The 20,925-nt window shown below is 48.6% G+C and overlaps 1 protein-coding gene across 3 annotated transcripts in view; it reads right to left on the bottom strand.

The window, feature by feature from the left end:
- Positions 1-10,869, bottom strand: part of ERG (ETS transcription factor ERG) — a 314,438-nt gene extending 303,569 nt beyond the window's left edge. Inside the window, exon 1 of one of the 3 annotated variants that reach the window (XM_070377271.1) lies at positions 10,703-10,869. The gene's annotated coding sequence lies outside the window, so the exon portion shown is untranslated. The remainder of the gene's footprint in view (positions 1-10,702) is intronic. The other 2 variants (XM_070377256.1, XM_070377237.1) reach the window with 2 other exon arrangements.
- Positions 10,870-20,925: the final 10,056 nt, after the last annotated feature.

The raw sequence follows: 20,925 nt of genomic DNA, 5'->3' as shown, positions 1-20,925 counted from the left end.
AAACACCCAGCTGGAGAAGCCGGTGGGGGATCCATATGGGGCTGGGGTAGGGGACCCCATCACCTGCTCTGTGCCCCAGCCCAGAGCTGCCACCATGAGCGATCAGTCATTCAGGAGTTTGTCTCCAGGGTCTTACTCAAGAAGCAGTAAACTGTGAGGATCCCGGGTAGAAGTAACCGGACTTCAATCTCCCCTTCCGAGCCATGCTGCCCATCGGAGGCGCGGGGTGCCAGCGATGACACGGTTTTTCCTCCGAGGGCTTACACACACGTGGCTCCCATCACTGTGGTCTCACATTCCCTCTGTGTTTAGACCACTTGCCTCGCACGTTCTCATATTTACACATGTTCACTGAACGTAACCCCGAGTGAATTATTTAAGAAGGCTTAATGTGCTTCAGACTTCTCAAATACAATTGAGACTTTAAAATTGAATTTGCACTCCCGTGGGGGAAAAGAGTGTGGAGCTACCCGCAGGGCATCCAGTGGACGTGCAGTAGGTCTCGGAACAGAACTGCAGGTACCCCGACGGCCTCTCCCCTGGCAGCTGATGCTCCGGGTCAAATGAATCAGGACTGAGCTACAAGGTTTAAACGTGTTGCCTGCCTTTGAAAGCACCGAGCCCCACCACACGCCTCACAGACCACAAACATCCTCATGTTCTGACTTATCCTCCTCGGCCGATCCAAAATGAAGCATCGGACAATAAGAGATTCGTCACATGCAGACCAGCACACAAAGCCCTGTTTGGGAGTTGTGTGTTTTCTGGCTCTTTTTTTTTTTTTCCTTTTAATAAATCGCAATATCCTTTCTCTCTGTGTTCAGTTACCCTGAATTAGGCGTTAAGATTCTGTGCAGCAAATTAGAGTTGAGAAAAGGCACGCATTTTATTTACCGCAGTCTTGCTAAGTTTGCGGTAAGCACCGCCCATGAGGAAAACAAACCAGAACAAGGGAAGGACGTTCCCTCCAGCTCGGGTGGGGATGAGCACAGAACTACCCAGAGCAGGTCCTGAATCCTACACAAACCTCTCATTCAGGGGAAACTCTGGGAGACAGTGAAGGGCAGGAGAGGCTGGCGTGCTGCAGTCCATGGGGTCTCAGAGTTGGACACGCCTAAGCAACGGAACAACAACAAAACCATTCACACGGTGAAAGGGCTGAGTTGCTCCACGACTACATTACACAAGGTACATCGGTAATCAGAAGCGGCATGCGAGCGAGGCGACTGACTTTGTAAGACGTGCCGTGAAACTCAGTGCTCAGCACCACAGAAAGGTCTGCGCTGGATGTGCTCTGCCTTCATGGAACCCGTGAACGAACATGTGGTCTTGGGAGCTAATTCCGTAGCAATCCATCCGACGGTTATCCTTTCTTTCTCTGGGGCTCCAGCACCTCATGAATGCTGTTCCTCAAAATGACCAATAGCATTATTCTCAACACACTGTCCGCGTGCAAAAAAATGACATATGTCATCTGTCGACATCAGCATTAAACAGGGAATACTCAAGATGTTTACACCTGAGGTTGTCAGAAGACGATTCTAACAAAAACTATGCATCACCAGGCATACAAAGTTTCAGTGTGAAAGCAGATATTTGGTTTTGGCTTTGAAAAGCATGAAGCGAGTTGACAAGAAATCATATATTCGTGATCCCTCCAACTTGAAAACTGCAGATCTGATGCTGTACATACCATGCTAATGTTCCCTTTTTAACTGCTATCATTTCTGGCTCCAGCATGAGGTACTGGATAATACTGCCAAGAGGGACATCAAGTCACAAAAATTCTATTCCTGTGATCAAGTTATACAATACAATAGACTTCACGGCCACTAATTATATTAAATCTGAATTCCGCTGCTGAATATTCCCGACCTGCACAGTCCAATTCAGGAGCCACTCGTGTGGCTATTAGGTATGTGACACATGGCCAGTCCAAAACTGAGATGTGCTGTATGTAAACTGGGCTTCCCTGGTGGCTCAGTGGGGAAAGAGACAGCCCGCAAAGCAGGAGATGCGAGAGACGCAGGTTTGATCCTTGGGTCGGGAAGATCCCCTGGAGAAGGACATGGTAACCCAACATTCTTGCCCAGGAAATCCCCATGGACAGAGGAGCTTGGCGGGCTACAGTCCATGGGGGGGTCAAAAAATAGTCGGATACGACTGAGCAACTAAACCACCTATGTAACTAAACACCTGTGTAAACGACACATCGGATTTTGAAATTTAATATAGGTAAAAAAGTAAAAGAGTTCATCCACATTTTTATATAAATGACACTTGAAGTGATAATATTTTGGACACAGCGCATTACATAAAAGAGATTATTAGAATGAATTTCATCTGTCTCTCTTTCCTTTTGTAACGTGGCCACTAGAAAGCTGAAAGCTACAAGCTACACATGAGATTCGCGTTCTACTCCCCCCACCCGGCACCCTCTGACCTCCCATCCTCCCAGTCCCCACGTCACCTGCCCGCTTCCCGTCGTCACTTCTGGAAGTGGACCCTCTGCTCTGACCCAGAGAACTCCTGGCGGCACCAGAGATCCAAAGCCGATCCCCCAGCTGTGTTCTGCCTCTGCCTTGGCTCTGACCATCTGGGTAACTCTGGCCACGCCGATCACTCGGGAGCCTCACTCTGCTACTCTGGAAGATGGGGTCAATAAAGCCCCCGCCCTCACAGAGCCGTGGTGAGGACACCCCAGAGCAACAGGGCTCCCACGTCTGCACCATCTGGTGGGCAGTCCAGGTCAGCGAGCATGCTCCAAACAAACATCACATCTCCCTCCCCTTTGGCAGGATTCCTTTATTCCCTACTTCTTTTTGTTGTTTTTAAGATTTATTTATTTTTGGTTGCACTGGTTGCTGCACACAGGTTCTCTCGATGCAGTGAGCAGGAGCTACTCTTCACAGCAGCGCGTGGGCTGCTCACTGCGGCGGCATCTCTGGCTACAGAGCACAGGCTCTGGGGGGCGCGTGGTTGCAGCGCATGGTTGTCACGGCGCATGGTGTCACAGCATGTGATTGTCACGGTGCGTGGTTGTCACGGTGCATGGTGTCACAGCGCGTGGGCTCGGGCTCAGCAGCTGAGGCTCTTGGGCTGAGTTCCTCAGCAGCAGGTGGGATCCTCCCCAGACCCGGGATCAACCTGGTGTCCCCTGCACTGCCAGGCAGATGCTCAACCACTGGGCCACCTGGGAAGCCCCACTCGCTACCTTTTAATTCACACTTGGGTTCCTGCCAGAGGCGTTTATATCAGTCCTTCCAATGCCAGAGGTCGGGCCTTTCCAGCACCCACCAAGGTGTCACCCAGTTCCCAGATGGCACGTCCCACACCCCAAGCCTGGGGGTGGCCCCAGGCAGCCGCCCATGATGGGAGCGGGGGGCCCTCACCCCCATCCGGCCCACCAGAGCTATGATCTGCCCTGGTGCAGCCCGACCTTTGGGAAGTGTTTTCTGATCTTCCTCTGGCATGGTCGAGATTACTTTTTGTCTGACTCTAATGATGGGGATTAGTTTATTATTTTATTTATACCCTACCCTGTCCTGTAGAAGGACTGAAAGCGATCCACAAGGATACACATGATATGACAAGGATTTGTTTTGTTTTGCTTTAAATTCTGAAGTAGATGCTAAGTAAACAGCAGAGCTGAGACTAAAGGGAACCAAGGGAAAGAACAGGAGGAGTTGCTCAGAACTCAGCTGTCCACCACGCAGGCCACGGGGTCCTGCACCCAGGCCGGAGCTGGGCACACGCAGGCCTCCACGCTGGCCGGCACCCAACTCACACAGCTGCTCCTGAAGCTGAGACGAAAAACGAAGCTCTCCCCAAAGGCTGTGAGAGAGAAGGACCTGTGGACGAGATACAAACTTCCCCAGCACTGACCCACAGCAGGTGCGAGGGTGGCCTCTGATGGGGCCCACAGAGCACCTGAGCACCCCCTAGGGACCACTGCCCCCCACACTGCAGAGCCCAGCGCCCTGGCTCACTGTCACACTGGTCTCATTCAAGCAGGCGGCTCTGCTGAACCCAACACTGGCATCGGCCTGTACGCTCACCTCTTTCTAGACCCCATGGCCTGTGCATTCATCCCTTTCTAGACCCCACCCACGGCCTGTGCGCTCACCCCTTTCTAGACCCCACCCACGGCCTGTGCGTTCACCCTTTCTAGACCCCACGGCCTGTGCGTTCACCCTTTCTAGACCCCACGGCCTGTGCACTCACCCTTTCTAGACCCCACCCATGGCCTGTGCGTTCACCCCTTTCTAGAACCCACCCACGGCCTGTGCGCTCACTCCTTTCTAGAACCCACGGCCTGTGTGTTCACCCCTTTCTAGACCCCACGGCCTGTGCACTCACCCCTTTCTAGAACCCACGGCCTGTGCGTTCACCCCTTTCTAGATTCTATGGCTGTGCATCCACCTCTTTCTAGACCCCACGGCCTGTGTGTTCATCCCTTTCTAGACCCCACCCATGGCCTGTGCGCTCACCCCTTTCTAGATCCCACGGCCTATGCATTCACCCCTTTCTAGAACCCACAGCCTGTGCGTTCACCCCTTTCTAGACCCCACGGCCTGTGCATTCACCCCTTTCTAGATTCTATGGCTGTGCATCCACCCCTTTCTAGACCCCATGGCCTGTGCGCTCACCCCTTTCTAGATCCCACGGCCTGTGCGCTCACCCCTTTCTAGTCTCTATGGCGGTGCATCCACCTCTCTCTAGACATGTGGCCTGAGCCTTCATCGCCCTTCTAGATTCCACAGCGCATGCACCTTCGTAGATTTCAGCTCCTGAAGGCCTGACCTGAGGCTTCCCCACAGGGCTGTGCACTGAAAGGTCAGCCTGCCCGCCTCCTCTCTTCCTGGCACCTGCCTTGCCGTGACTCAGAATGCCCCTCCTCTGCCAGAATCCTGAACCTTCCAAGCCTAGGTCAAATCTGACCTCGAACACGCCTCTGCCCTCTCAGCACTCCCTGACTTTCCTGTGTGAATTTCCACCCGTGGACATTTATCCCAGGGATGCTGCGTTCAGGGTGAATGCCATTAGCTATTTGGAGTGAAAGGGGCTACAATTTTGTTTGCATGTTGTCCGTACAACTAGTTGAGCAAAGAATAACCCAGGCAGGACACCAGCAGCCAGAGTCGGCGGACAGGCGAGCTCTGGAATGTTGTGGCTTTTCCATTACATTTGCAGTTGTTTTTCTAATCTGTAGGTATGTCCAGTGTCTTAGTCTCTCTGTGATCCACGTTCCCATCTCTTAGGACTGTGCTCTCATTTAATAGGTAATCAATAAATTCTGATAGGGAAATGTGTTTCCAGGTTGTTTAAATGTAATAAACAAAATTCAACATGGTATAGTACTTCACGTTTGCAGAGAAAAACGTAATTGCAAAACGTAACTGCAAATGCAATCTTAGCCTTTACACAGACATAACCCCTTTCTGCCTCCTGGTAGTTGACTGTGGCTTCTACATGCTTATAGGGTGATTTTCTGGACTTACCTCCAGTTTTCAATTTGGGTGTACATTACACAGGAGAAACTGCTCTTAAGAGTGTTCTGTTTAATCATCTATATTTACAAGTCTTACAAAGCTGCAAAAATCCCTCGAAGTCTATCATGAAATAGGATTATAAACTGCTTTCAGACCTGATCCCATTCCAGCTGTTAAAACCCTCTCTGTTTGACCCAGAAAGCAGCAAGCAACAATCGCTTTTCTGTTTGAATGGCAGGGTTTGGGGTGGAGTTTCAGAACCTAAACACAGGTAATATGCAGACCTAACACCCCTTTCTCCAGAAAAGACTCACCATATTCCCTGGGTCTGATCCTCATTGTCATTATTTCTGTTTTAAAACCCTGGAGTGAAGTAAAATTTCCTGCCAGGATCAAACAGACTAGGAAGTACTTCTGGATACTGAAGAAGCAAATTTTTTTTTCCTCCATTTTTGCTTATTCTGTCTTCTTGCTGCAGTAACTTGCACTCCAAAAAGAGCCAGGCTTGCACAAGACATGTTTGAATTTGAGGCAATCATAGACTCAAATTTGTAAATCCTGCAGAGGGCTCGCATCAGCTTTGTGAGGTTGCATGTGATTTTAATGAGACTCCATTCTTCTTCAAACGAGGTCTTCTTAAAATGTTCCTAAGTCACCCATTGATATCCTTTCAAAATGCTTTTTTACCTTGTTTCCCAATAAAAGAAATCTCAACTTTCTAATATTTAATTTCAGGTTTTATGTTGAGATGGTAAGTGTGCATGGTTTGTGTTTCCAAACATTTCACATTACTAGCACAGACTTCAAATATTATTTACATCTAGCTTAGTTCTTGGTAGGTTCCATGTAAGACTCCCAGGCTCCCAAGGTATCACCAAGGTCCCCTCCCTCCCTCCAGGCTCCTCATTACAGCTTCTTTCAATCTCTTCTCAAAAGCCTGAGAATCCTACTGGCTTCAGCAGGCGCAGAACGCCAAGCAGGGGCAGCACAGAGGGAAGGGAACAGCGCTTTTCCATTGCCTGATCCAATCCATCGATTCCATGAAGGCAACAGGTCGTTAACAGACACTGTAAGATCCTGGGTTTGCCCCGCGGTTCAGAAGACACATAGCCTGACATGCAGCTCAGTTCACGCAGAAAGGCACAGCCCACAGCCCGAATCCACCTCCACAAGGCTGCTGACGACTGTTCACAAAAGTGCTCCTGCCCCAAAGGTGGCAACACAAACCTCCCAGCCCAGAGCACAAGAAAAATGTGCACACACGTCTTTTACTTCCCAGCTTGACTACTTTTGTAAAGCTCCCAAAAAATCCATAACCCACATTTCCACTCCGTCACGGAGAGAACGAATCTCCCCACCGGGAACGGAGAACCGTTCGGTGGAAATACGACAAGGCGGGTTCATCCCTGCACTCAGACTGCGGGGCAAACACCCTTCTTCGCTTTTAAATGAAGGTTTGGGAACCTCTGCCAAGCCCTTCATCAAGCGAAAGTAAGGGTTTCTTGGTTTTGAAAAATCACCGTAAATGTGACTGTTTTTCTTTTCCCTTTTTTTTTCTTTTAACCATTCTTTATGTTTTCTTTTTTTCTTTTTTATGATTTATGTTTTCCTTCCTATCAGAGGGCTGCTTTTCTGTCCCAGAGTAGGTTTTCCTGGGGGAACAGTTATTGAAATAACAGTAGCACTATAAGGAATCCCATGTGAGACACTGACGTGTGAACATCTCATTCCCACTAAAACAGTTCAAAATTAGATGGTATGCTCAAACAGGAAGCAGCTACAACACTTGGTTTTTCAAAGCCCTTAGACATGCTAATGCTTTATGCTAGATCAGATCTCCCATCAACTTCTCCAGGGTTATGATTTTCAGAGGTGATAAATTAACTCAAAAGGTCTATTTTACACACTTTAAGGATATTTCCAGCTTCACTCACGGTCATTCTGAAACAGAAAAAAAAAAAAAGGCACAGAACTCAACTTCCTTTGCTCAGGCTTCTGACCATGCACCGAGTCAAGGTAACTGAACCCCCTACTTTCATTGTTAAATTACGGTTTCTCATACGCAATCAGGGTCTTCCAGATGATGACATGCCACTGTCAAAATAGAAGAACTTAAAAGTTACTTTAAATCTAAAATTCAGACCCAGCATTCCATTTTTAGGTGCACCCTTTAATTACTTGGTGCTGTCGACATCTCACTTACACTTAAATTTAGCAAAGTAATTTTAGACCACTTGCCTTTAGATCACTTCACTACCTTCACTGGATCTGCAGTGCTGCCAAAGCAAAGCACCAAATCCTCTCTCTTTTAAATACTCAAATGTTTGAAAGTAAAAAAGGTAAAAAGTTAAGAGGGCAACATTTCCCCCTGGTCATTTTGAAAAATTGGGGTGGATGATAGCCCAACCACTGGAGACTTCTGTTGTTTTTATCCACAGAACGACGGCCTTGAATCTATGAATGTGAGAAGATATATACTGACCATGCACAATGTCCAGCCAATGAACTGCTCCTGAGCCGAGTGAGGGCACAAACAGGACCAAGGAGGATGCCCTCATGACGTCAACAATACAGGGAAGTCTAGGAGACCTCGTGGCTAAGGGTCACCAGCTACTTCAGGGACTTTCAAAGTCCCCCCAGGGACTTTAACAGACACGGTTACCAAACTCGAACACCCACTGCTTCCACCAGGTATCAAAATCTGCTGCAACCATGTCCAAAACACTTGAATCCCTCTTATATCCCAAAACACTTGAACCTTTGCAACTCCAAAGGTTTGAAGAGTTTCAAATTCAAGGTACAGGCATATGATAAAAGAAAAGTTGTATTTTAAAGGATGATATATCCTGGGAATGCCCACGTGTCCTTACCCTTTGGGGAAAGAAAATGGAATTCTCCTCCTCGCCTGGAAAATCTTGGCCCTGAGATGCAAAGGGTGACCAAGCCAGGAGGTGGAAAGAGACCTGCGTTTAGAGAGACCAGCGCCCACTTGAAACACAAACCTGCCTCTCAGCGCCACAAGGCCAGGACTCTGCTCATAATGACTTCCTTCTGATCTCAGTTACGGGGACCACATCTCAGGTCCTAGGCCCCAGCAGCCTCCTTAGAAGGGGGGGTATCTCTCTGTCGACACCTCCTGAACCGAGCTCTATGAAAGAGCAGGCGGCACCAACATTTATTCAACATGACACTGTCTCCCCACCCTCCGTATCATATGATTGACACTGACCTGCTCCAGTTTTTCACTGGGGAATAGGAAAAGATCTTTGGAACATTAGTTCCTCTGTCTTGTGAAGAAACAAATCCTCCTTTTATTTATTTTTGTTGTGTTTAAGGACAGGTAACAAGGAAAAACTAGACCTGATATTAATGTTAGAAAAAAAGTTGAAAGTCTCCCATTACCTACTTATAAAATATGATATATTCCATATATGCACAATGCATAAAATTTTAGAATAGTACTTAAGTTCAAAATCAAAGTTGACATCTTTCAAACAGGCTTTACTTCTTATTTATATATCTGGCACCCCACTGGGGTCTCAGCCTCTACCACAAATAAATGAGCTGATCTTATGAGATTAGAAACGCAATAAGATTCTTAATACCAAAACAAAACCTAAGAAGTGGCCGGGGGCAAAGCTTATAAAGACGTGTACATGCAGCCCCATTACATAATCAAATGGCAACCAAGAATTTTCAAAAATTTACCTAAAGAAGGCACTTTAGACTAAATAACCAAGAACTCATCATAAGAGAATAGATACATGGAAAACAACATATCACAATGCTACCCCTCATTTTTAACAGGAAAATAACTATACAGTGATAGAAGGGAAACCAACATTTTAAGCGTAGCTGGAATTATATATCCTTAAACAAATAATTCAAAGAGACATAAAACCCGTTTGCTAGTTTAGTGTACTATGCAAGTTATTGATTCAAATGGAAGCCTGGGTTACCAGACCACGAGAGGATCTGTGATGTGTCTAGCACTCAACAAAGCCTTTCTTCAGAATTAGAAAACTTTGCAGTAGTAGCCACAGGTTTGCACAGCTCATCCTGTTTCCCCTAGAACTGCCATTTCAATGGCATGGTTAGCTCATTCATAATTTGACATATGATGAATTAATTCATCTGGCTAGGGTTTTCATACAACTTCTATTGCCCACTCTTCCCACTGAGAGAGCCAGTGCGAGGTGCCGCCAGCACAGCAAGGGTTAACCCCAGGACTGTGACAGTCCTCCCGGTGATAAGGTGAGGGTAGCTGAGGCCGGTCAAGGGCTCTAAGCTATTTGCAGAGAACTGAAAATGCTGAAAAAAATAAATAACCTCTATGCCCCGTGTATGTCACTAGGGGAAGACTAAAATTGTTTCTTAAGTCACACTGAAAGTTTTCTGAACTACAGAAGCTCCAGAAACACGCATGGTGGGAAAGCTGTGGCACTTAAGAATACGTTGCTTTGGAAAGGATAACGAAACTATCATCATCCTAACGAAGAAGTGCATTACATTCACACCTGCATTAAAACTGTTTATCCATTTATGAGGCAGTGTAGTCTGCTGTTAACAATAGCATCTAAATCCTTTAAAATGTTAAAAATAATTCTAGGTGGTACCTTTTGTAAAATACCTAGACAACATATAGCTGTGGTCCAAGGACGTCGTATTTCAGACAGAAACCAACAAGGCTTGCTGAGAGATACACGTATAATTTTTAAATATGCCAAGTGTCCCCAGTAAGCGGTAAACGGGGGAGCACATAAACGTAACAGCTGCAGGCCGAGGTGTCAGAAGGGGAAAAGACAGAGATGCAGAGAAAAGAGAGGAAGCTGAGGTCCGGGAGAGCGCGGTGAGGGTGCCGTCGGAGGGCGATTCCACCCACGGAAGGACTGAACGGGCAGCGACAGCCAAGCCCACACCTGGTATCGACTCTCAGCCGAGCGTGGGCTTTCATTCAAGCCTTATTTCCACTCCAGACAACAACAAATCATCGCTCGCTGAGAGCCCAGACGAAGCTCCCGCGCTCGGCTTCCCCAGCCCTCGCGGGTAGCCGGGGCGCGCGCGCCTCCCCAGGACCCGGGCAACGACGGACCGGCCCTCCCGGCGTCACACACCCCATCCGTCCCGGCGCCGTCGGAAGAGCTGGGTCACCCGGCCGCCACCGTCCCCGCCGCGGGAGCCGGGCAAGACGCGCGAGGCGCGGGACTTACCGAGAAGCGAGCGCCGCCGTCGGGGGAGGGCGCGCTGCGCACGTGGGTGTCCGCGCGTGTCCGCGCCCGCGTGTGCCGGCGCGCGTGCCTGACTGGGGCCGCCGCCGAGCCGGGCGGCACTGAGTCCCTGGGCGCCGCCGGGCTCAGCCCATGGTGTGGGCGCCGGCCTCCCGGAGGCCCCGGCTCCCGCCAATCGCCGAGCAGGGCTGCCGCCCCGACGCGCGGCTCCAGATCCGGGAGTGCGCGCCGGGGGCGGGGCGGGGGCGGGGGTGGCGCGCGGGGCGCGAGCGCGCGTGTCCAGGTGCGCCTGGGTATCCGCGCGCGCGCGCGTGTCCAGGGGCTCGTGGATTCTGTGCGTGCGCGTCCGGGGGGCGCGTGGACGCGGCGCGCGCGTGTCCGGGGCGCGCGTGGGTAGCCCAGCGCGCGTGTCCGGGGGGCGCGCCCTGGGGCCAAGGAGCGCGGCGGCGTGGGCAGGTCCGGACACTGCCGGGCTTTGGGGACGCGGCGGGCGGCTCCGAGGAGGAAGAGGAGGAGGACGGCGAGGAGGAGGGGGAGAAAGGGGAGGAGCGGAGCCTGGGACCGGAGAGCCAGAGTCCCGGCCCGGGCGGCGGCGGGAGGAGAACCAGGACGCGCGTCCAGGAGCGGAGAGGAGCGAGAAGCCGAGCACAGGCTGGGGCAGGCGAGGGCCGAGCGGTGGGAGATGCCGCGGAAGTGCTTCCTCCTCGGAACTTAGAAGTGATTTTTTTCCCCCGCCTCAACCGTTACACACATTACAAATAATAAAAGTTCAAACCGGTTGTGTCGGAAGAAGGTGAAAATGACCTCTGGGGCTGCCACGGATGCTGCTGAGAATTGACATAAACGTCGCCCTCAAATTAAGAGACGGCGATGCCGGGTGCCACCGGCTTCGGTCACACCTGGAGTCACTACCTGGTGCGCGTCCTGAGAGCCTGGGGCCAGGGTGGAGGGGCTCCGGAGGCGCGGGGCGCAGCCGCTAGGATGCCGAGCCGTCCGGGAGACCGCCGGGCGGGCCCGACAGACGCAGGGACAGCAGCCCTCGGCAGCAGGGTGTCCCCAAGACGCCGCCTCCGAAAGGGGGAGCCGCGCGCGAGGTTTGGCTCCTCCGGTCCGGCGGCTCTGAAGCCCTCCAGATGTTACAGCTTATAAGGGAATTCTGACTTCAAAACCGCGCTTACCTGGGTGCTGCCTCTCTTCGACCATGTCCCGCGGGCACAGTCACGACTGTCCAGCGTGATAGCTAGGAATTCATCCCAGACCCTTCCCTTGCAGGCTCTCCCCTTCCAACCAAGTGAAAACTACTCGTGTCTCTCCCTCTCCAAACTTTTTAACAGCCAAGAATTTCAGCAAACAGCCAGAAAGAAAGCTAAGTCGCGCCCCCCCACCACCCCCGCCGCAACCCCAAGGGAAGGGAGCGAAATAAGCACTCCTTTAATTTGAAAAATAATAATTAAAACTCCCTCAACTTTTAAGGCCGGGCAACATAATCTATTAATTGGTCGCTATTAACATGCCGTTTTATTGACCATAGCACACAGAAGTCTGATTGTGAAGGAGGAGTGTTTTCAATGAAAGTGGAGTTATTTTAGCTGTAGACGTGTTTACATTTCTGTGGTTTAGTCTATAACTTTCTCTTTCTCTTGCTTCAGAATTCTGCTCCATGAAGCAAAGCCCTTAGCTCCCAGACATTCCAAAAAGTCTGCCAAAATAATAGAAAAAAAGAGAGAGAGAGAGAGGGAAGAAAAAACACACGGAGACCCCCAAGTCTGGGTCAGGCTCAGGGTTGTAAGTGGGCATCAAGAGTATGCCCCCTCCCTACACACGTTCCAATTAAAAAAAAAAAAAAAAAGCCCTTTAGTGCTCTAGTTCCTGTTTGCTGAGGGGGGAAATAGGATGAGTCTAAAGAAGCAGCGGAGTTTAGAAACCGCCTTCTCTAGGACCTATAGATTCTGAGAGGTTCTTTAACCCTACAGATGCCAAAATGAGATCATTGATACGAAAATCTACCACTCCACCCTCTCCGAGGAAGTGTTTCTCTTTTAAACAGACAAGCCTCACAAGCTACAAATGCATTCCTAGGAAATTTCTTGGACAAACAGGCACACCACTGCATATGGGACACAAGCCCACCTCTCCATAGGTGGGCAGAAGATACCAATAAAAAGGAAATATCGAAAACAGACCAAGTTTCTGAGAAGCATGCAGTCCTTTTCTCTCCGAGGTCCTGGTACAAAAAGCAGAATGCATACTGAAATGTGCATCTCAGTAATAGGACCATATCAGTTTTTACAGTCTGTGCTAGAATCGTCATTTGCAAAATTGACTGACTCCTTTGAACTGCTCCGTCGGTAGTAGTAACACAGAACAGTAGGAGCACAGAAGTGTCACTGCCGTTCACGAGATCTTAAAAAATATCCAACCTGCCTTCCCCCTTAATTGCATATTTTGGTTTCTTTTCTTTAGAGCTATTCTCCAAAGAAGCCCCGCATCCAAGCAACCTGGCTGTATTTAGAAATCTTGCTCTTGGCCATTCACATCCAACACGCCACAGGGAGCCCTTAAGATTCTGTTGTTTGGTGGCTAAGTCACATCCAGTTCTTCAAGACCCCATGGACTCTCCTCTGCCATGGGGTTTCCCAGCCAAGAATACTGGGATGGATTGCCATTTCCTTCTCCAAGGGGTCTTCCCGACCCAGGGGTCAAACCCACATCTGCATTGCTGGTGATCTTCACCACTGAGTCACCCGAGAAGCCACCTTTATGATTTAGGGGAGTGCTTTAAAGTGAATCATTTCTCCCCCTGACCACTGAGATCAGGAGCCCCTAGCAATGACTCTGCTTCATAATACAACATGACCCTAGCAAGTTCCTTCAACATCATCAGTAGGACCGAGTACTCTGATAGGATAGAACAATACTGGAAGTAATATACTATGTTAGTATGTTAGTAATACTGCTAACAGGGGAGCCTGCTTTATGAATAAAGAACTGTACTTTAATAGCCAAGCATGACTTCAACAATCCAGGTTGCCACTGTTGAGAACAGAAAAAAACATGAGTTCAGAAAAAACACAATATTTGAACCAATGTTATCTGTGGCTCCCTTTTGATACTTTTCTCCCCTTCCTCAAAATACACCCCACAGAGAAAGGCGTCACAAACATGCCCACCTCACACATTTTCCAGAGGAGCGGGGAGAGGGGAGGAGAAGGGGGAGAGAATTGTTTTGTAAAAAACAAAACCTCATACTGAGACCACTTTCAAAGCTGAGTCTATTAACAGTGAAAAATCTTAGAACCAAGAATCTCAGAGTTTTGCAAAGTTAGGACACCATCTCCTCCAACTGATTGTATCTTGCAGTTGCAGTTAGGAAATTTTTTCTCTCATATGATCTAATCTTACCCTCTACCAGAGCACTCCCTTCAGTCTGGGCCATAATCAAGGTCAAGGGCAATTTCCACCAGTTAATTAATTTGAAAGGTCAACAGGATACAAGTAATGAAGACACGTTCATTATCTATGCTATGGGACAGATAGGAAATACGATCATTTAAAGTTCATAAAATATAATTTAAAAGGAAAGATTTTATAAAAACACCCCTTGACACATTCCTCAAGAATTAGCATTTTTAAGTATTTCATACATGAGATGATCTTTCTGTATAAAGTTTTGTGGTCGACTTAATTCTTTCTGAAATCCCTTTTATCTGAAAGATGTTTCGGATTAATTTAAGTATTTGTTACTGGAGAACGTCAAGCTCTTGGTCAATGAAATGTCCTGCATTGGGTTGTCACACCTGTTAAATATAAGCCTCCTTTTCTTTTGATACTTGGAGAAGGGCCTTAAAAGGTTTACATCCTTCAATATGGAGATTTAATTGCTCTACCTATAATAAAAAGTAATCCCTATAAAATTCAGATTGTGGACATTTCAAAGCCGAAAGAACTATTGGATTGGGATGTAAAGGTTGCAGTTCAAAAAGCCTTCCCTGTTCAAGATCACGTGCGTGGAGTTATGAGTTATAAACTCCTGGTTATCATTTTGTAGGTCTGGTTTTTGTAGTCTTTGCAGGGAGCGTCTTTGAGCTCACTTTATGGCTTAGCAGTTCTGCGCATTATATGTGGAAAGGGGAGGGTGCCCCTCCTCTGGAAGGACTCACAGGGAAGGAAGCCTCAGATTCGGTTTTAAAGGAGGTGCTGGAGGGAGGTTCCCCCGCACTGACACTTTCCATGCCTTGGGTGAGCTCAGACCCGGCAGAAAGCCCCTCTGAAGGACAGCCTCCGTTTGGGAGAACACACAGCCCGCATGGTTCAGCTCCTGGCCACTGCCTGGTGTTCATGCCCTGAGCACCTTCAGTGTTTCTCGGGCTGCCCTGAACCCCTCTCCCACAGCCTCCACTCGATCAACTGGGACCTCCTGTTCATCCTGGAGGTGGATCGGATGAGGCTCCTCTCATTCCCCTGGAGCCAGTCTGAGCTAGGACAGGGAGGAGAACAGGGGTAAGAACTCAGGTTGGGGTTCTACACGTAGCTTCCCCTGGCCCCTCTCCCCACCACGGTCCTCATCCTGTTCCCGGACTCCCCTTGCTGATCATAAGTGAACACGGAAGGACAGAGGTGGAGATTCTCTTGAGAGAGTCTTCAGCCCACCACAGAAGCACGCCGGTCCTTATCCTGATTTTTATCATCAGCCGCTAAGCAGTCAGTTTCACTCGTCCTTGGCCCTTCCCGACGGACGAATCTCCTGCAACACTCTTACCCTGTGAAGCGCTTTTTCGATCGCTGTCGGATGCAGTTAGAGTCTGCAGTGCGCACAGCAGTTCTTAATCACACGTGGTGACCACAAACTGCTCCGTAAAATTGCATAATGCATAATTCCTATCAACTTGCATAATGCACACGATGACTTGATGGGAAACACATTGTACATCTGTCAGTGAACACTGGTGACAAAGGTTATACGAAATGGATCGGGACGCTGTATTTGCATTTCTTCAATGGAGTTACACAAAGCGCATCAGGAGATCTGCCGCGGCTCTTCTGATGATTAAACTGATCTGCTTGTGAGCTTCACATACCTGCCATGACACTCCCTCCATCAATGCATGCTTTTGTCATACGTTTTCATCAATGTGATTGACTCATGGGTGTGAAAATAGTTGTATGTTTAGAAAACTGACATAATTTCTTCTCAGTGATTGTTTTTTTTTTTTTGAGGATCCAGGGAATCGTTTTATTTTTGTTCGCTTGTTTTTAAACTTTTTATTTTGGATTGGGGTATAGCTGATTAGTGATGTTGTGCTAGTTCAGGTGGTCGACAAAGGGACTCAGCCATACATATACATGGACTCCTGTTGTTGTTGTTCAGCTGCTAAGTCCTGTCTGACTCTTTTCGACGCCACGGACTGTAGCCCGCCAGGCTCCTCTGTCCATGAGATTTCCCAGACAAGAATACTGGAGTGGGCTGCAATTTCCTTCTCCAATACGTGTATCCATTCTCCCCCAAGCTCCCCTCCCATCCAGCCTGCCCCGTAACATTGAGCCAAGTTCCACGTGCCATACAGTATCTCGGTGATTTTTCTGTATATTGATAAAGACCATAGGAGAAGAGGGCAACAGAGGACGAGATGGTTGGATGGCATCACTGATTCAATGGTCATGAACTTGGGCAAACTCTGGGAGATAGAGGGGGACGGGGAAGCCTGGCGTGCTGCAGTCCATGGGATAGCAAAGAATCGGACACAACTTAGTGCCTGAACAGTAACAACGACAAAGACCTTGGCATAACAGTGCCTCGATGCAAATAAAACCATTATCTTAATGACTTTGCTTTGCATTCCAGGATAGTAACTGATTATTTTGTGGTTATGGGTGACCTGATATACTTTAAATGGATATACAGTCTGTTTCGGATAAAATGCACAGACAATTGTGTGAGAACAGGAATCCAGCACTTGTCAGCCTTATGACCTTGGGCAAGTCACGGTCTCTTGACTGAAGCCTCAAATGTTATTATCTATCAACTGAGGCTATTGGAGTGGATGATTCCCAAATAGGCTAAACACAGGACCTCCGAGGGAAGAATCTGGGTTATTCATTTTTATTTCCCTGCTTTTTAACATTGCTGTGGCTATTGTTCAGTCACTCAGTTGTGTCTGACTCTTTGTGACCCCAAGGACTGCAGCACTCGAGACTTCCCTGTCCTTCACTGTCTCCCAAAATTTGAACAAACTCGAGTCTATTGAGACAATGATGCCATCCAATCATCTCATCCTCTGTTGTCCACTTCTCCTCCTGCCTTCAGTCTTTCCCAGCATCAGGGTCTTTTCAGATGAGTCAGTTCTTTACAGCAGGTGGCCAAAGTACTGGAGCTTCAGATTCAGCATCCATCCTTCCAAAGAATAGTCAGGTTTGATTTCCTTTAGGGATTGACTGGTTGGATGTCCTTGCAGTCCAAGGGACTCCCAAGAGTCTTCTCCAGCACCACAGTTTGAAAGCATTGTGACTGTTTAATTAATTGATTGAAGACACCTATTAGAAATCACATCTCTCTTCAATAAGCCCTACGCACACACCTCCTTCTTCTCCCCCATGCACCCATGCTGTGAGAGCACCACCCTCTGGGCAGAGGTTTCCTTAATCATGAGTCCTGGTGTGGGCAGAAAAATGAAGTCTCTACAGCAGTGATCAGAGTCCTGCTTCCACTGTCAAACTCACCTGGCAGCTTCAAAAATAACTCCATCCTTCGGACTGCAGCTCAGACCAAGTGAATCAGAATCTTGGACGACAGGCAGGTCTGTGGACTGAGACGATGTTTGAGTCACCCCAGGTTGTTGGTGTGGACCTCCAGGGTTGACGATGACAGCTGTTGAAATGACAGTCATTCCACGGATAAGGCAGGAAGTCCAGAATCTCACTCTACTGAAATAATTCTAGAAAACACACTTCAAAGATGAACTTTGTCCCCCAGAACAGTTGTCTGGCCAGACTGACCTCTCTCTGTGTTGAGTGTCAATCTTCACTCAGCCCCCAAAGCCAAGAACATTGCGATTTCGTCCTCATTTTGTCCCCATTTCCTGGAATGTCCTTCCCATCTTCATTGCGGTCTAGCATTTACTAAGCTCTTACAGACATGTTTATTATACAGGTACCTTTCAGTTATTTGGGTAGTAGTAACAAGTCTGGAGACACTCCAAGTTCAAAGGGCTCCAAAGTGAATCAAGACTCAGACCCAGATCTTGGGAGTTTTCACGCTGTGACCAGCTTATCACCATTCTTTATTCAAAGTCTCATTCTGAATTTGTCTTGGCTAGACCTGAGCCTAATCTAATTCTTCCCCTATGGCAGGCCTTCCCAACCCTGGGACAGCACCGATTTCTTGTAATTGCATCATTCACACATTGAAACTCAGTAAGAAATACTTAAGAAGAATCGATCGTCGAACCTGCCCATCACCTGGCCCATAGCTAAAGTTATCATGGGCCACACTGAGTCATAACAGCTTCCATGGACATCGGCTTTGTCTGTGCCCAGGGTCCAGGCCTCTCGCTCGAGGTTTTATAGCATCTGGCCACTAGAGCTGTGTCCTAACTGCTGATCTATTCCTTGGCACTATACTGAGTACCATCTAGCCAAAGAGCCTTCGCCTCCTCATACCACAGCTGGCTTCAGGAAGCTTCAGGAGCCCGACTTGCCCACTGGGTAGATTTCAAATGCATTTCTAGATGTCACCAGGTCCAGGTGAGAATTTGAAAATCATGAACACACCTGACGAAGGGCAAGCTATTCACCTCTATATCTGCTTACTTGCATGGAGAGAAGCAGACTAGGATTTATTTATTGCAGAAGACACTAAACGTGGAAGATTCCAACATGCAAGTGAGCTAAAGGAGCAGGACAGGAGTCTCTTCTAAGTCTACTAAGTCTTTTCTAAAGTCTTAGAAGTCTTTTCTAGTCTCCAGGTCTTTTCAAAGAGTCTCAGCACTTTCGTGCACTGCACAGGCCTGGAGCACCCCTCTTGGGAGTCCTCCCATGGTGCCAGAGGCTAGAGTCCTATTTGTCATCAGGACTTCACAGGGCATTTGAGTTCCAGGGGCTTCTTTAGTGGCTCGGTGGTAAAGAATCCACCTGCAATGCAGGAGACCAGGGTTCAACCCCTGGGTCAGGAAGATCCCCTAGAGAAGGGAATGGCAACCCACTCCAGTGGGTTCTTGCCTGGAGAATCCCATGGACAGAGGAGCCTGGCGAGATACAGTCCATGGGGTTGCAAAGAGCTGGGCACAATTGAACAACTAACACGCACTTGGGTTCAGAAGGGCAAAGCATAATATAAGGGAGAGCCTACCTCCCTTCTGAGGCCCTCTCTGATTAATGAGAGACAAATGGAGGACTCATAGATGAGAAAGTCTGGGTCCCCATCGCCTTCTGCACAAAGACGCATGGAGATAAGGCCAAGCATGGGGAAAACGGGGTTCTGGACCCCAATTCCTAACGAGAGATGTGGAAGCTCCCACGACCCAGAGCCTGGGATGACAGAGTGGGACCCATGTGTCCCCCCACCCACCCCATCATGCTGTGGACCCTGAGCTGAGATCCCGGGAGCCCATGCGGTGAGGTAAGATCACTGTCACCACTGGGAATCAAACTCAGGGTCACAGGCTGCTGAGCCTCAGAGGTGCCAAGAGGGGGTCTGGACCATGGGTCCCACCAGCTGCAGGCTCCAGTCTCTAGGCTGCCAATGGGGTGAGTGGCAATCAGGAGAATGAGGGACCCCCTCAAAAAAATAAATCCTGGGGATGCCTCATCTCTTCCAGAAGACAGTGCTACTCCAAGTGTGGCCCCCGGGATGGGTACCAGTTCCTGAGCTTTCTGCCCATCGTGGTATATCCAGATATTGACTGTGAGCATCTCCAAGTTTCTATAGCAATTTTACACCTGCTCAATCTAATTAGAAAATTTTGAACTTAGATTTGGTGTCTTCCTTTCATTTCATTTGATGTCATTCTTTTCATTTTCCTAGTAACTTATTTTTATGTGTTGCTAAATGGAGAAGGGGACGACAGAGGATGAGATGGTTGGATGGCATCACCAACTTGGTGGACATGAGTTTGAGTAAACTCTGGGAGCTGGTGATGGCCAGGGAGACCTGGCTTGCTGCAGTCCATGGGGTCGCAAAGAGTCGGACATGACTGAGTGACTGAACTGAACTGAAATATACACTACTAACATATTGAGACATTTTTTAATGTGATAAAACTGAAACTTGTCTTTGACTGTGGAGAGTTGGAGAGATGCTGCAACCTTCCCAAGCCCACACACCTGGACAGCCTTTGGGGAAGACCAGGGAGACTTCACTCTGTCTAGAGATACTGTGTAATTGATTGGGTCAGACTAAAAGTTCTAAGCCAGACCAGCTCATAAAGCAAATATTTTTCCTACCAACCAGCAAGTGGAATGGAGGAAGAAGCTCAGAGTGCTGAAGAAATCACCTTTCTCTGCACATGTAAATTGTGGTGTGAATTGAAATTTGTGACTCCTGGACAGAGGGATATATTTTACGTAGATATTGACCCACAATTTGGGTCCAGGTTTTCTTTCTGATATAACACCCATTGTTTCTTACATGAATCTCAATATACGCAGCTTCCTCTCCTCTCTTTTTGAACCATATACTGTTGTTCAGTCACTCAGTCATGTCCGACTCTTTGCAACCCCATGGACTGCAGCACGCCAGGCTTCCCTTCCATCACCATCTCCTGGAGTTTACTCAAACTCATGTTCACTGTACACAGCCTGCCATTTTCATTTTCATAGCATCAGTCACAGCATTGGAAAGACAATCTACCTGACAAGTGTCTATAGATTCACAAACCGTTAGCATCACATCCTGAATCTCACATAGTTGTGACTTAACTCACCTCCTGGTACCTAAATCCAATCGAGGCAGGCAACGCCCTGCCCTGGACCCCACTGGCCCCTCGAGCTCACCCACAGTGCAGCAGGCCGTTTCCTCCTGCGCCCCCAGTTTCTGTCTGAGCATCCCTGGCTGCTCGGAGAAGCCTTCTCTGGGGTGCCTGGAGCTGGCTTAGCCCTTGTGCAAGGCAGCCCAGGACTGCCGGGAGACAGGAAGACCCACCCCTCAACCCCGGGGGCGGCAGGTGCTGGGCCAATGTCCCAGCTCAGAGACACATGGACACAGCTCTGAA

The sequence above is a fragment of the Bos mutus genome, chromosome 1 (assembly GCF_027580195.1).
Source record: "Bos mutus isolate GX-2022 chromosome 1, NWIPB_WYAK_1.1, whole genome shotgun sequence".
In the NCBI taxonomy this organism is placed as follows: Eukaryota; Metazoa; Chordata; class Mammalia; order Artiodactyla; family Bovidae; genus Bos; species Bos mutus.
Note: the sequence above shows the minus strand (reverse complement) of the source record. Positions and strands in the feature narration are given on the sequence as shown.